Source organism: Miniopterus natalensis, chromosome 2 (genome assembly GCF_054644295.1).
Source record: "Miniopterus natalensis isolate mMinNat1 chromosome 2, mMinNat1.hap1, whole genome shotgun sequence".
Lineage (NCBI taxonomy): Eukaryota > Metazoa > Chordata > Mammalia > Chiroptera > Miniopteridae > Miniopterus > Miniopterus natalensis.
Window position 1 is genome coordinate 146,972,145 of NC_142082.1, and position 17,559 is coordinate 146,989,703.

Genomic DNA, 17,559 nt, shown 5'->3' on the forward strand with positions numbered 1-17,559 from the left:
CCTTAGATGTAGTTTTATCCTGGACCTGATAAGAGGACAAAAGGTTTACTACCTCCTAACAGAATTTTTATCTGGCCATATTTTCATTGTTCTAGTATCCTGGGGAATTCTTGAATAATACATATTCACTCTATTTGAAACTATTATTTATTTTCTTGGTTCATAATCCTATTTTTTAAGAACTTTATCATCATATCCAAAATCTCACGGATGTTCTATTTTTTTTAATCCTCCAAGTCTGCTCCATTCTCTCCCTGAAACATCTGCAAATTTATTATATGATTTCAAGAATTGAAGAGATGTATTTCTTATTGGGAGAAAAATCACTATTTTGGGTAAATCGTTAGTTTGTTAATGGAATTTTGAACCATTAATCTAAAATCTGTAGCTAAAGAACATGACCATTTTCCATGAATGAGGATGATGGTATTCATAGCTGGAAGAGCAGAAATAAATGCAGAAGAGATCCTTGGGCCTCAGTTTAAAAAAAGTTCCACCTGATGTTTGAAATAAAAAGAAAATCAAACCAATAAAAAGAAAATCAAGTAAAAATAAAATCAAACATTGAAGTTGTTGGATAAAAGGTATCATAAAAATAAAATTTATATTACTTAAACAATGAGCTCATTTTTATAAAAAGCTGTAGAAAACTCATTCATGCACACATTTTTCTTTAATCCAACTCTATATTTCATCTCCTTTTAAAATAGTTGAAATGATGCCCATAGTCAATGCAATGTTTTCAGTGTATTATTTCATTTACAGCTTGTTTTCAGAAAGATAATGGGTCACAGATGATGATATGAATCCTCATGAGCTATTTTCTTATAAAAAGAGTTCATGACCCTTCTAGATAAGTGATTTTATTATGGATTTAAGAAATAGTGAAGGAGATCCTATTTCACAAATAAATTTTCATCTAGTTTGACATTTGAATGGAATAACATCTTTGTGATAAAACATTTTATTTAAGACAGAAGCCAACAATCTTAAACATAGCAACATTACAGGTGTTTCAATTAATGTGAAGAATGTCTTCCAAAGGAGAGAGATGCTTGAAAGGGATAAAGTTGCCTTTCTTTATTAGCAACATCAGAAATGGTTGTAAGAAATCTGTTTCTTAGGTTTTCCTAGGACTGTGTGACCTTGAGCTAGCCAGCCATTGTACTTTCTTATTGCCAAAGACATTATTCATATTAATGATCAATGAGGAAAAGATCCATGGAAGCCTAAAAATGAAGTGTGTAATCAAATTGTCAATAAGCGTTGCTGGGCAAGTAAACCTGTGACCATCGTCTTAAAAGCTTCATGTCAAGACTAACCGTGGTCTACTGTTACTACTTAGTGAACTGGTCACTACTTGTGATTTTCCCTTTTCCCTTCATAACTTTCCAGCTTTAATGTTAACCTCCTCTTCTGTAATAACTTCCCTGGAACTGGTGGATCTGTTCCACTTCTTCCTTGTTTCCTACAACTATGCCAAAGGCCGCTCTATTTCTGCTCTTGAACTGTCAGAAAATCCAACCATCTTCTCTTCACACAAGCCAAACTCGGCTTCCACGATAACAGCTTGGCCACAGGCCAAGGCCTTGCTTTAGTTATTTTTGCCTAGTTATTTATTATGAAGAATGAATCACATGCAGTTTATTAGGAATACGTTATCAATTGTAACAAGCTAAAACTGCAATAAATTTTAAAGTGTGGCAGCAAAAAATCTGATTGCTTACTAATTAAAACTACAAAATAATCATCATTACTGGTAAATTAGAGTTAGTTAATGGGGTTGTTGGGGTTTGTGATAGGACTATTAGATAACACAAGCAACATTTTACTTTTATTTTTATAATGCTTTCCAGGTTTATATAAAAGCCAATCTGATCCACACAACTTTATGAGTTAGATATTTTTATAAACTCCATTTACAATGGATGGGACTAAGGCTTGGAAAGATTAATGAGTTGTCCTAGGAAATACTCCTAGTGAGTTTCAGAGAGGGTCTCAAACTCTGGTGCCTGACTTTTTCTATGACAGCATGCTACGCTGGGAGTTAACAGAGAAGATATGTTATGTTACTAGAAGACAAAAAGGGAGGAGATATTCAGGTTTTACCTAATCTTCCAGTTTTTTTCCTTTTTTTTATTTGGCCAGAAAATAGCTTTTACTATTCCAAAGTACTGCTGGAATGTATTTATTTGGGGGTGGGTAATGAAGGGTGGTTTCAGGCTTTCTATCTATCTTCATGGCCATGGATTAATTTATTACGGTTGTTACTTCAAGATAGCCATTTTGGAAGAATGTGGGGGTTTTTTTGGTTTTGGGGTTTTTTTTTTGCAGCTGAGAACTGCGAAAGTCAATTTTAATAGGAAGCAGGGGTCTGCTTTGAAGGGGGTTGTGGTGCTGGGACCGGGAAAATGGGGAGAGAGAAGAGTGTGGGAGCTGAAAGGCTACGAAAAGGAACCTGAGACAGATTTAGCCCATTCTCTTCTGTGCGAAGGGGCCAGGCGAGCAACCTGGGGTGGGAGGGAGGCGAGACTAGGGCTAGCAAGATGATGCGCTGACTCAGTTTCCTTTCCTGCCATCTTATCCTGGTTCTGCTGGGTTTTCAGAAAGACGCTGTCAGAGGGCAGGGTGTCGTGGTGGAGCTTCTGCCCGTCAGCTGAGAGAACAGCCTGCTGCGGCTGAGACTGACGGGTGGATGAGGCGGGCGGAGGCAGAGGCCGTCGCTGCCTCTTGTGCTTTGTTCTGTCATTAATGGGAAGCAGACAGTCCCAACACCTCCTGTAAATGCTCAGATCCACCGCCGTCGGACATTGTGGGCACTAGCGTGGTAACCTTTATTTGGTCTTTAAACCATGAGCATGCTGACCCATTCAGAGAAGGCACCAGCGTTTTTACAACAGGCTTCATTCTAGGAAGACTTATCTGAATTGAAATTCGCGAGCTCCTTCTCAGGGATCGGGTTACATGCCAATGCACATATTTGCCTTTCACAGACCCGCTCTTTACAGTGACCCAAAGGGCAGCTGGGCATTTTGTGTAAGAAGAGAGAATGCTTCCTAAGAATGGCCTCATGTTTGGTGAAGAAATTTTTCCTAAACTGAAATACAATGAAGGAGTTACAGATTCTTTTTCAGTTTAAAAACTAAATACTCTTTAAAACATGAATATTTATTTAAAAACTTGTGCTATCCCTTTCTGCATGAGTTCCTCCTTGTTCATTGATTTCTTTCCTACTTAGAAAATGTCCATTCCTTAATCTTTTATATTCATTTGATGAGTGGATTACATGAGAAGTAGAGATAACTCAAATTAAAGAATAAAGAATATAATTTTTGTTACATAATGTTTTAAAAATGTTTTTAGAAATATTTGGATTTTTAAAATAAGTATTCTAAATATAGGTGTCTGATAATCTCTGACTTTTTGGTGGACTAGATCATTAATCAGGAGGCTATAAATTATGAGATGAGTCAATAACTGCCCATGTGAGACTGTAATGTGTAGAGAAATAACTGAAATTATTTGTCTGGGTGAATTAAATGTATATTTTACTATTTTGTAAATTTCCACAGCTTGATTGTAAATACTGCTTTCAAGGAATTTATCAGGAACTTATATATTAACTTTACAGATGGCTATTCGCGTACATTTGTTTCTTAATCTGAGGACACATTTGGGCTTTAAAAGGTGCTAGTAGTTTATGAGTTGACTAGCACTTAGTCTTCTGATCCAAGATAAATGTTTGACAAATGCAAAGACTGCTCCTCAACTCTTTTTCTCCAAAGGGGAAATTAATTTAAATACCTTTCTAGTACTTAGAAAAATCATAGTTTTCTAGCATCTCAGTCAGGACTCTTATGGCCCATGTTCTGTACTCTTTCTTTAAGTATTGACTTGTATATTCATGCGTAGTTTAATTCAGGCCAAAGTGACTACTAGGAAAAGGCTTTGGGCTATTAGGTGGAGATTACAAGAGCGTTCTTACTTTAGGTGTAGAAAGGGCCCATTGTTAAGTGCTTGTAGGATGAATCTATCCCAGGCTCTGAGCTGTGTATGAGGTTTGCCTTAAAAGGTTTGAGATAGAGTAGTATATCTTATTTTCCATGTCACTTGTTTCCTAAACTCTGAAAATTCTGATTTATCTTGCAAGCATAAAAGGTGATCCTAAATTTTCAAAAGAGAGCAAGGTACAAGTTAAACTTGTATATATTTCCTCTTTTGAGTACTATTTATTTTTAAGAATAGCCATATAACTCATTATGATGCATTTAAAATCATTAAAAATGTTTTGATTCAATGGAAAGTGAAGTTGGAAGCAATTCTAGTTAATTCATTTTCAGGCAAATTCATTAAATTAGAATTTCTGATAACATACTAGCATATATTAACTTTCTAGACTATATTTTTGAGAAAATCCCTCAAATTTTTGGTAATAAGCAAATTTGCAGTAAAATAGTGATATTAAACCAACTAAAAAATAAAGTTTCTTTATATCTTTAGCATAGTAATTATGGATATGCAAATTATCTTGTTAGATAAAATATTGCATATGTTAAAAGTTGAGTGGAGCGTCTATTTAGAATTATATTTAAGCAGTTTCACCTCATATATATAAGCAGTAGATTTGCATTCCTTTAAATAATTCTGAAAGGCTGTTTTGAAACTCTACTTCTATAGAGTTTGGACACTCCTTTGGTTCATGAAGGAAAGATACAAACTAATCAGAGGAGGAAGACTACCAAGTAAAATAAAGACTGAGATACACTGCATTTGGAAATGTGGGGTTCATGGGTGACCTTACTGAGAGCAGTTTAAATGGAATGGTATAGTTGGAAATCAGATTTCTGAGGCTGATGACAAAATGGGATGTGAAGAATTAGAGACTGAGATCAGGTTAATTTTTCAAGTCTGGGTGGTTAAGGAAGCAGTAGGATGGCAGAGGGAGTTACAGGGCTAAGGGGGAGCTCTGAAGAAAGCAAGCAAGTGAGTGTGTGTTTGTACATAGAGGGGAAAGCCCAGGGTCAGGAGGAAAGGTAAAAAGCAGGGAGAAAAGAGGTGATCAATAAATACTTATTGAATGTGTGAATTCCTGTATCTTATTAGTACAAATAGAGTTATACCAATAAGCCCCTTCTTTGAACTCTGTTTAAAGTTCAAAATTAGGACAAGGGAAAAAAATTTTCTGAAAGTTACAAAATTGTATTTGTGTCTGAAGTTTACTGATGATGCATACTGCCCCAAGCTATTTTAAAAAGCTACTTTCATCATTCTTTTTCCTTGTCAAATTTCATCCAGTTGGGAAGTGTTTCCTATTTTGGGGAAGAATTTAGAAATTATTATCATGTCTTAAATGTTTAGTAAAATTTACCAATAGCCACCTATGACTAGATTTTTTATTTGTGGGAGGATTTTTCATTATTATTCAATTTATTTGATAGATGAAGAAAGGCATATGTATAAATATAGGACTATTCAAAGTTTCTGATTCTTCTCTGTCAGTGCTGGTAAGTTGTGTTTTTCTAGAAATGTGTCTCTTTCATTTAAATTTTGAATTAATTGGCATAAATTCTTTTGCTCATTTTTATTACTTTCAAGTATTGGTAGGGACTACAAATCATTTCTGATATTTGTAATTTATATATTTTTCCCTCTTTCTTTGTCAATATTTTCAGAGATTTAGAAGTTTTACTAGTTTTTCAAAGAAAAACAAAAACTTTCGGCTTTGTTTTTCTGTTTCTCTTATGGGTTTGTTTTATATTTCATTGATTTCTGCCCTTACCTTTATTATTTCCTGCCTTCCACTTCCTTTGGATTTAATTTGCTATTCTTTCTCTATTCAGGTCCTTTGCACACTGAAAAGTTTTTTCACTCTACTTATATTTTAAAACAGATAATGTAAAAATTAATCTGTCTATTTTGCTCAGAGTTTCTGAGAAGTTATTTTGGACAGTTTATCACAGCATTTTCAAGTGTCTTCAAGTGAGGTCAGTGAAGACCAGCTACTCCTATAGCTGAAATACCTCAGAGGTGAACATCATTAGTGTGTATCTTGGTTCTTATTTTCTTTATTAAGTAGTCAGTATTAAGAGAAAGAAACAAATATAGAAGTCTTTCTTTTGTTCCAATGCTTTTGACAAGGCAAATTTATAAAAAAAAGTATTTGTACCTATGGAAGCAGGGTAACTAAATATTACTTCATACTAGAATTTTGGTTTTTTTTGTCAGTGTGTTGGTACTGCAGAAGATAATTATGAGATAAACTGAAAACTGAATTTATGTGGCTCGTGAGCTCCTGGAATTTCCAGTTTTTGTCTTAAAACACCTAATTCAGTTGAAGCAAGTTGAATTTGCGTTGTAATTCAAGCCTTTTGCCACCTAGACTTTAAATTTGGCTTTACTTTCCTCACCTGTTGGTTAAGAGCTCCTGAAATGTTCACAGTGACTGTTTCTGCAAGGTGAAGCAGCTCCAGTGTGCTTTATGGTTCCCCTGGAGCCAGGCGCTCTGCATCCTAAGGAGATTTTCATTCTACCGATGTGAGAAAAGGCAATGATATAAGAAGATGTTATTTCCCTCCTTTATTATTCCTTCATCCTATACCCAAATGAGCCCAAGCAACATAAACTGATTCAAGTCTTCTAAATATATGAGATATGTTAAGATCAATAAATAAGTTCCAATAAAAACAAAAAGATATCTCTAAACTCCACAATACTCAGTAGACACTTATCTAGCACTTATCACGCGTCAGACCTTGTGCATAATTGTTTGTGAGTGAGATTGTTTACAGGTTCCAGGCAAGATGTTATCCAGGCATTTTCCCTTCTAACTTCCCCAGTCAGGCCAGGTGACCATTAACAGTTGATATGAGGCTTCTAAGCATGGACTCCAGAGACAGCTAGAATAGCATTTGGAAAAAAGACTTTTAATTTCAATTTTGAATCCAATGGAAGCTAAGGAAGGGGCTCACCCAAGGCATGAGACCTCCGCCCTCCCCCTCTTCCCCACTGAGACTCCCTAATTTGTTATCTGTCAACCTCACAAACCATCGCCTCCCATAACTGCAGGGAAAATGTGAATGAAGATAAGGTAAAGACAGAAATGAGGTAGAGAGGAACTCTGGCTGGGGCAGGAGACTTGAACCTGCATCCAAGTCTTCAAGTGAGCAAGCCAAACATAGGCCCCTGTGGGCTCTGAAAACTCAGGAAACTTGCGGGTTCCTTCTGCCAAACACTCACTCCTCTGGACTTCCCCTACAAGTGAACAGTTCAGTGGTGCCAGCATATGTACGGAAATGCTTTTGTGTGAATTGAAACTGTGTGCTAAGTACCTGCAATATCCTAGGCATGGTCTTTGAGCTCACAGTCTAGTTGTGGACATAGTCTATATGTCATCAAAGTCCTTTACGCCAGGCACTGCATACAAGCCCCTCAGCTGAATCCGTCCCTGTGGAGTTGCTTGGTATGGTTTTCATTGTGTTGTAATAAAGTCTTAAATTCATTGGCTTCTTCTAAAAACAGTTTTCCCATGAAAATTTCTGGTAATTCTAGGTGAAAGCGCTTTCTCATGGTAAAAATAAGCAGCTGCCCCTTTTGGTTGAGGCAAGCCCTCAAATGCCCATCACTCAGGTAATTATCTGTCTAGCATCTTTGGGCTTCTGCGTTTGTAGCACCTACTCTGTCCCTCCCGTGCTATAAACACCATTCTCCAGCCTGTCCCCAAATGCAGCATTTAAGCCCTTTTGTTTAAGCAGGGTGCCCAAAGGCTCAGTCTGTCCCTCTGAGGCTTCAGGTCTTCCCTGGTATCATTCTAGATCCTCCTGTGAAAATATCCTGGAGGCTTCCTTGCAGTCCAGATGGTCCCAAGTACCTAACTCATTCCACACGTGAGTGACATAGCTTATCAAAAAATCCCTCAAAACCAAAATTGCTTTTATTATATGCTTCTGACTTGACCATGGCACTACTAGGTAAACATTTACATACCTAAGGGTAGCAGTTTAAGTGATTCTTCACAGGATAACGAAGATCTAGCTCTTTAAGGTTATTTATCCTTTGACTAGAACAATGGGGCCATGGGCCCTACACTTTCATCGCCTTGGGAGGCCACTTAAATGAGTCTTCACAAAACAAAGTTACCAATTTATTCTCTGGTGGGTAACACCACTAATAGGATTCCTTTCTGCATGTGTAAAAAAACAACTGAAATACAATGAGGAAAATATTACAAAGATATGAACCTAGCAGTTGAAATTTAGTTAACAGATTTTAATAGACTTAATCACCCAATTAATATTAAAATAATGATAATTATCACCTTTGAACATTAAAACTCATGAATTCTTGGCTGAAATGATATAGCATTGGAAATTCTCCTATAATTTATAAATAGTTATACTCCACCCATTTGCCACAACCCAGTTTTACATGGCTAGGCAGGGCACCCCCCCCCCCCATTAGAAAGTACCGACATGAAGGGATATAGGTCCTTTTAGTTCTTGTTTCATAATATAGTACCATACAACAATAGAGCTGAAAGAGTCTTTAAAGATCATCTAGTACTGCCAGAGTATTTCAGTTTTGCACATTAAACCCTTGACCGATGTCTTTAAATTTAAGTTGTATTCAGCTAGTTTCCATTATGTTGCTGGGCTTTGATCTAGAAGATTCCTTATCTGTGCTCTACATAAAATGAATTAAAAACCATTCCCTTTCATCTCCCAAGAGCAATAAGTGTGAATCATTTGCTTAGCTCTGCTTCTTTTTAGACGATGTGTCATTCCTCTCCCTGGTTCCTGGTGAGGGTTCTTTTTTTGCCCTTGATGAACCAGTTCCTTTATCTGTTTCTACAAAAGGACCCAGCAGATGTCACTTCACATTTGTCAAGCCTAAACCACATAATCTTTTTAGCATGGGATATTTTATAATATCTTCCTGGGGTTTTCTCTTTGCCATCTTTAATGAATTCCGCCAAATTGCTAAGTATTTGAACTATATGATCAAGAAACTTTGGCAAACTTTGGGAAGAGAGCATAAACTCTACATCCCATTTCCATATACAAGGAACATTCAATGAATGATTTAGGGCAGTTCATTCAATTCTCTGAATTAACTATATAGTTTCAGAGCTTAGGGCAGCCATATTTAAAATTTAACCACAAAATTTATAAGATTAAATATTTAAGTCACTATCTATATGCTACAGTAGGAGAGTATACATATGACTATAAGACTGTTAATATTTCTGTAAGTCAGTACATAAAACATTCTTTCTAATTAGGGCAATGAAGAAGAGAAGTTAAAAAATAATTTCCCTTGCCTCAGACATAGTTGCATCCTTCTGCTATTCAATATTTTATCTAATCTTTGTTAAAGCCAGTTCAAAATATACAGTCAATACTTCACTCTAACTGGGAGAATGTGTAATTTATTCATATATTCATAAGCAATTAAATATGTATATTGTCTAGAAAGCCACAATAGTTTGAAAGAATCCTGTCATTTAAAATTGGCTTCTGCTTTAAAAATTATAGCAATCTGTTCCAAACATCATGTTGTCTTCTTTAAATGATTGTTTTTTTGTGTGTGTGTTTTTATAAAAAAACACACAAAACTTCAAAGTCAATTTCTTCATCAAATAAACAGTGCATTGGTTGTGACTTTGAAATAACAAACTGATAATCTGTTTTTCTCTATAATCACTGTGTGTAATACATTTTCACTCTGTGACTAACCATTTCTGTGTAGAAAATGTGAAAGGAAACATAAAAATCTTATTTATGAAGTTATTTGAAACTTGATATCATAGGAATGACGCATGAGCACAACCTGTATTAAGTACTAACAATCTTAGATTAACCACTGAAAAGAGTATAAAAGCCGAATTCCTAGAAAATCCTATTTGGTTCTCTGTGTCTTAGCGTTGTTGTTACTGCTTTCATAATTAAATTATGGCCGTTCCATATCAAGCCTTAGCTGAAAGTAAAATTTTCTGATCAGGTTATTAATTACTAAATGTAAGGAGTTAAAAGGAAATGCTGACAACCCACAATTTAATCATCGCAGAACTAATAGTTCTGGTATAATTAAAGGCTAGTTTAATCCAAGAATTCTATAAAATTTGCTTAGTTTAATTCCAAGAGCATGTTTACAGTGTGGTTTGTTTGATTAGAAAGGCTTTCTTTGTTTTGCTGTAGTGCAATTTAAATATCTCTCCCAGGAACATACATTATTACCAATGTACAAGATGTCAGAACATAAGGCAAAGTTTGTTAAAACCCCCAGAGTCAGAAAATTCAATATATCTACAAGTATTTTGACTACTGAGACTTGCTGAAGGAATATTTCTCTATGACCCCTTCCTTTCTACAGTGGTATAAACATTACTACAAAAGGCTTTTCCGAAGTGTATGACATTTTCTATAAACAGATTATCCAGTGCCTTTTTGTAAAGGCCTGTGGTGTAACAGTCCAGTCAACTGCTATTAATTTAGATCATGTTATTTATTTATTATTCCCATTACGATATTATCCAAATAATTTCAATGAGTTAATATTTAACATGCTTGAGAGAAGACAAATGTCCTTATGTGTATGAAATTCAAAATTATTTGAGATTCAGTTTGTCTGGATTGCTTAACTGATTATTCCTTGTGTTTTGTTAACCCTCCAGGACTTTCTAATTAATGGGTTGGATCAGCATGTCCATAAACTTCTGCACAGTTCAGCTCTCACTTTCCTTCCAAACCTTCAGCATTAAAAAGCAGTATAAAACAAAGTTTTGGGAGTGCATTTATAATAATGTCAATGAAGAGAGTGAATATTCGGACCAGTACGGTTCTAAGTGGCAGGCGTCTACCTTGGGCCTGGGTTAAGACTAGTCCTACAAGGTCTCAGCCCCCCTGAAACCTGTCCTGAAAGCTCCATGGGGCGCTTATGGACTCTTATGGCCCTTATGGACTCTGGGTTCAGGATCGCCACTCCTTCAAAGGAGGTGAGAGCTTCCCTCGTTTTTCTCTGAGGCCGGAGGAAGTATGAGTAGTCAGTGTCTATTGGAATAAATTCCCTAGGCTTGGCTTAGCCGCGACTCTGAGCCTGAATGCTGGAGCCAAGGAGAGCTCTGATGAGCGTTAGGAAAGCCACTGAAATAATGACCTCTCAGGCCTCACCTTCTCGGGCAGTCCCTGCTGTTTCTTCCAGGTTTAATAGTGATGTCGACTCCCATTCGACGTTAGCCGTTTTATAGTATAAACGCTTCATAACCACATCGTATGCGTCCAATGATGCCCATGCACGTACCCAGGACATATATTTTTATATTAATTAGACTATATGTAAATATACTAAAAGAATATTCACTTAGGGACAAAATAAAAACGTCAGACTGGTCTAACGTTTAAGTCGTTTTTCAAATTGTTGTAAAAAGTATGTGTTGTGTGTGTGTGTGTGTGTGTGTGAGTAAGAGAGAGACCGGGAGGGAAGGGGGACAGGAGAGGAAAGAGGAGGGAGAATGTGAGAGACTGCGTCTATACCGAGGGCCCGGAACGCGCTGCAGCTGCAAGGGCCATTGCTCACGCTCTGCTGCAGCCCCTCGGCCCTGCGCTCGCGGCAGCAGGCTGCAGAGCGCGTGTGACCCGCTTGTCCTTTACTCTGGGACTGATGCGTCTGGGAGAGCTTCAGTGGCCGGGAGCAGAGACGGGAGAAGGCGGGCGAGCAAAGCGAATGGGGCGCCAGTGTGCTTTCCCCTCGGCGGGAGCCCACAGTGCAGCCGCCAGGGCCTGTGTGTTGTATTGTCATTGCCCGATTCAGAGCACTTGCCTCGGCTCCTTGGGATCGCACGCTTGCCCCGAGCTGAGTGAAGCCGCCTCTGCAGCCTGTGAACCTACTCTGCGCAGCGCTGCCTCCTTCCCAGCCGAAGGGTGCTCGCAGGGCCAGGGGGAAAGGGAGGCGTCTTGGGAACAGGGGCCAAGAGCTTCCCTCCCGAAACTGATGCTTCAGGCACACTCTCCTTCCAAGCCGCTGTGCGTTTTCCTCCACGCGCGTTTCTTCCCCCGTTCTTTCTTTCTTTCTTTCTTTCTTTCTTTCTTTCTCTTCTTTCTTTCTTTCTTTCTTTCTTTCTTTCTTTCTTTCTTTCTTTCTTTCTTTCTTTCTTTCTTTCTTTCTTTCTTTCTTTCTTTCTTTCTTTCTTTCTTTCTTTCTTTCTTTCTTTCTTTCTTTCTTTCTTTCTTTCTTTCTTTCTCTCTTTCTCTCTTTCTCTCTCTTTCTCTCTCTCTCTCTCTCTCTCTCTCTCTCTCTCTCTCTCTCTCTCTCTCTCTCTCTCTCTCTCTCTCTCTCTCTCTCTCTCTCTCTCTCTCTCTCTCTCTCTCTCTCTCTCTCTCTCTCTCTCTCTTTCTTTCTTTCTTTCTATTTTCAGCCAAAACTCTACTTGTTTTTTAATGTACTATGCGAAAGTCAGTTCTTCTGTCCAAATACTCCTAGGAGATTATTTATTTATTCATTATTACTTTTTATTGGATTTATTGGGGTGATAGGGGTTAATAAAATTGTATTGGTTTCAGGTGTACAGTTCTATAATCCATCATCTGTATGTTGTGTTGTCTGTTCACCACCCCAAGTCGAGTCTCCTTCCATCACCGTTTATCCACCCCCACCCCCTCTTCTACTTCTGTCCACCCTACTCCTAGTCCATTTTAATATTTCCTTTGTCTCTGGTCCCAACTTCTGCCTTGAACTGTATTACTTATTTACATATCTGTCTCACCTATTAAATCACAGAGCTGCCTCTGGAACTAATGGGCGATTCCAAGGCAGGGCTGTGGGGAGGTGGGATAGGTAAAATTCAGACCCCTTATTGCTATTTTAACCACAGATCCTCAGATTTGGGGTAATATATTGGTAAGAACCAATATAATTTCTTTGATATAATTGTTAAACTGCTAAAACGCAAAGTTTAAAGATCGCTACCAATATTTTAAATTGCTGATGGGATTCTTTTATTAATTTCTATATTGTGGCAAAATTGGAAAGAACTGTTTTCCAGTGAATGAATAAATCAGTAAGTATCCCATAAGATATTACAAGAACTGTATTGCATTTTAGCTGAAAGCACAACAAACACACTCAGTATTACTGCTTGAATACCAGTCTTTCTCAAACATTCAAGTGGGAAAGTAACAGAACCTCAAAGGCTGGTGGCAGGAGAGTGGCAGGGGAGAAGAGAAAGAATCAGGGCCCCTGGGATTGATTTATGAAGAAGGGTAGTAAGATTTTATGGAGTGGAAACTAACAGATGGCTCACACTTTTTTTCCTTCCCACAATTACCCCTCCCTCAATTACTTCTGGAATATACATTCTGCACTGGCACAAAGGCCAAAAGCTCTTTGGAAGACCTGTTGGAGTCACATGTAAATAACATTAGGGCTCCTAACACAATGATGACTCTTAGCATCCCCAGTCTCCATATTCATAGTTGTGGGTATTGTGGGTGATGAGTTTTTTTATTCTTTGTGCAAAGCTGTCTTACCAGGCATGACTTATCAGAGTCTTGGGGAGCCACAGGTGTGCTTTTTAAGCTTCTAGTCTAGACAGAAAATATGAAGACATTAGTCAACGTCCTCCAAATTCATTTAAATGAATCATAAACTGATTTCCTCCAAATTCATTTAGCAAACCTCAGTCACTAATATTTTTTATGTTTTTAAGAACTTAGGATGGTTGAGAAAATCATTTTTCTTTTAAAAATCAAATATCTTTCAAAAAAGTTATTTATACTTCAACTTGCTTAAACATTTCATTAAAATAAAATGGAGCTAATAAAATACACACTTTTCTCTTTAAAGTCCTTGACATGATTAAATTTTGTTTAAAATACAGAACAAATTTCTAAACATATACTACTATGGAACCTAGAACTTGCGTTTGAAAGGACGTTAACAGTCTCATCATCTTCCAATGCAAGAATTACATAGAATAATGCAATCCTTATATTTTGGCATTTCTGTTAGACAACCCTCCCTGCAGGAAGCCAGCTACCTCACAAGACAGCCAATTTGTTCTTCAGTGCTACTTGTCAGAAGTTTTCTTCTTATCAAGCCATAATTTGCCTACAGGAATGAGGCTACCACAGACCAATTCCTATTCTACCTTCTGGAAGTCTGCAAAAGTATAATTTCTCTCCCAGAAAAGTCCTTTAAATGTGTGATGATACATATTATGCCCCCTCTTAAGGCTTTTCTCTTTTCTATTATGCATACACACTTCAAAACCATTTTTTACATAACATTGATTCCTGGATCTTCCCAACTCTAATTATATTTACCCAGGACATTTTCCAATTTGTCAATATCCCTCCTAAATTTATGATAAAGTCTTTTTATAACTGATTTTTTTGATAAACTCAGATATTTCAAGGAATCTAAGTATTTCAGCTTTAAAGCAATATACAAATTAAAATAGCTTATAAATAAAAATTATTATTAATTATTAAGTTATTAAAATAAGTATTAGAAAAAATACTTTTTTCTGATATTCTGCACCATACTTTTATGGGCAAAAGTATTAACCCGTGAATTCTTCATTCTGATAAAAAATGAATATTTTCAGCTTGATCTAAGTAAATCTGCCATTGTCTCATAAACCTGCTAAGAGGTGACTGTTTTGGCAGGTTATTTCCACTGCCTCTCTCCTCACCTTTTCAAAGAAGCTTCACTCATTAAGCCTCTTTTCACTTTGACTGAGAAAATCCTCTAATTGAATTATTTTCCTCTTTCGTGTAATTCATCAGGCCTGAAGAAGAAAATAACATGACAGCATTCTCCTTGCCACCATTAATAAGCAACTCTCTTCTAGAGGCTTATACGATTTTCTTTTATTATTGTCTTCCTACTGTCAGTGACATTATCTGTTGATTTCTGGGACCATCTCTTTTCTTCCATAGTAATTTAAGTATGTAGATCAGAATGTACTTCTCTTCTCCATTATATATGTAAACCTATTTTTCCGCACATTGGGGTCAGTCTCCCCAGTTCCGATGATGCACATGTCCACCCCATTTTACCCAGGCAGCTGCCTGCAGCCTGAATCACTCTTTTTGGCCTGGACTGGAACCTGCCTCTCCCCCCGTCCTCACCGGGTAGTCCTAACTTCTGCGGCTTCTCCAAATTTTTACACAGGCCTGTTGCAGTCCTACCTTCATTTCTAAATTTTAAACTCTAAAAATAACATTTCTGACCCCAAGAGCTTTATCCTTATAATATTGGGACCTACTGAACCTTCTCCGAGTACTCATCGAATCATGAATCCTTTGACTTTCCTTAATTCTCTCATTTCATCCTCTCTTTAATTACTTCTTTCTCTGTTTGGCCTGCTTCCAATGACCAACTATTTTGGTCAGACATTTACAACTTCTCTAAAATCCTTTCCATTTCTTTTTTTTTTTCCAGTTTGCACTCTCCAGAGTTGAGAGTCAGAATCTGACTGACAAATTCTATGTATTTGTGCTGTCTAACTTCAATTATGTTACTTTCATTTAATTAGCTTGAACTGAGAAGATACTATGTTGGCCAGCAGCTGTCCTGAGTGCTAGCTATTCAAAGAGAAATTAGATTCAGTTCTTTCCTCTGAGAAGGTCAGAGTCTAGTCAGGAAAATAGCCACAAATGAATACTTTTCTACCCATGAAATGTGCTAGAACGCAGATAGGTTCAATACTCAATTATGGTATAGAAGAAAGAACAAAAAATAATTCTGTCTGGAGAATACAGAAAGTCTTCAGAGAAAAAAAGTATGGTGTTTTTTTTTCAGTGTCTTGAGTGATAAGCTATAGTTTCTTGTGTGCTGGGAAGGGCCGATGTGGTGGGGAGAGGACAGGCATGCCAAACAACTTGAACATCATAAACAAGGAGGTGAAGCTGTGGGAAGGCAGAGCAGGTTACAAATTGAGGGTGAAGATGTTGAAAAGGGGAGATGATGAGAGGGAATCACGGAAGGACAGAATTGCGCAGTGCTGGGAAGGTGTTTGTGCTCAGGAGTTCAGGATACATTTTGGGAGCCAAAATTCCCAGGGTGAGTTCTATGAGCAATCGCATCCCATCAATTATTTTCTGTGGACAAAATGTCTTTGTGATCCTATAAATTGGGAAAATTCTATAATACTATAACCCTTTCTTTTTTTCTTTTCTTTTTTATTGAATTTATTAGAGCGACACTGGTTAATAAAATGAGATCGCTTTCAAGTGTACCATTCAATAATACATCCTCTGTGTGCTGCACTGTCGGCTCACCATCCCAAGTCACCGTGTATTCTTTCCATCACCGTTTATTTCCTCATATACCTTCTAACTCCCCCTACACCCCTTCCCCTCTGGTAATCACCACACTGTTGTCGGTGTCTATGAGTGTGATTTTTAGAGAAAGAGGAAGGGAGAGTGAGAGTGAGAGAAAAACTCCTGCCGCTCCCTACCAGGGATCAAGCGGTAACCCAGGCATGTGCCCCTACCGAGAACTGAACCAGAAACTTTTTGTTACATGGGATGACGCCCAACCAACTGAGCCACATAGGCCAGGGTGAATTTAAAGAAATAAATTCATGATTCACATTCACATATTAAAAGTTCTGAAATTTCTGTATGAATAGGCTATTTAATTTTGTTTAACACAGTGTCTTCCAACACAAGTAGCTATAATGATTTCTTTTTCCTCTGAATCCCTCTTCTTCTCTCAATGGTGTCCATTTGTACAGGGCAAACTCTTGGCATCTGAAGATTTTGAAGGAGACTTAGAAGTCCATGGCACGTCCTATCTGCTGAGGGATCGTTCTGAATTGTGAATGCTTCAGGGCTGCTGTGTGAGTGTGAGTCACAGAGCAGGTAAGAAAGTCTAGACAAACACTCGGAGCCTACACGCCTCAGTGCAACAGTGATGTTCTCTGTCATACCTTACTTTGTTTAATTGTCAAAACAACCCTGTGTATTATTATATCCATTTTAGCTATAAGATCACTGATGAAATTATATACGGGTATTTATATATGGGAATTACAACTTTGGACATATGTGACATAATTTCAAGATCTGCTATTATTATTTTTTTAATCCTCACCTGAGGATATTTTTTTCCATTGATTTTTAGAGAGAATGGAAGGGAGGTGGGGAGACACAGAGAGAGCAACATCAATATGAAAGAAGCACATCGATTGGTTGCCTCCTGCAGGCACCCCGACTGGGGCCCAGGGATCGGGCCTGCAACCAAGGTACGTGCCCTTGACCGGAATCCAACCTGAGACCCTTCAGTGCACTGACCAACACTCTAACCACTGAGCCACAACAGCTAGGGCAAGATCTATTATTCTTATTTGGTCCTTTATACTAGATTACATGCTTCTTGCCATCTATAGAGTAGGGAGATAGAAGCATAAGGTTCATGTTCACTCAGCAAAATCTGTGAGCTACAGATTATGCCACGGAGTATGAACACAGTAGACATTCCAAGGCACCACTTTTAAAAGCAGAATTTATTTTTAACCCTCACCCGAGGATATGTTTTTATTGATTTTAGAAAGAGAGG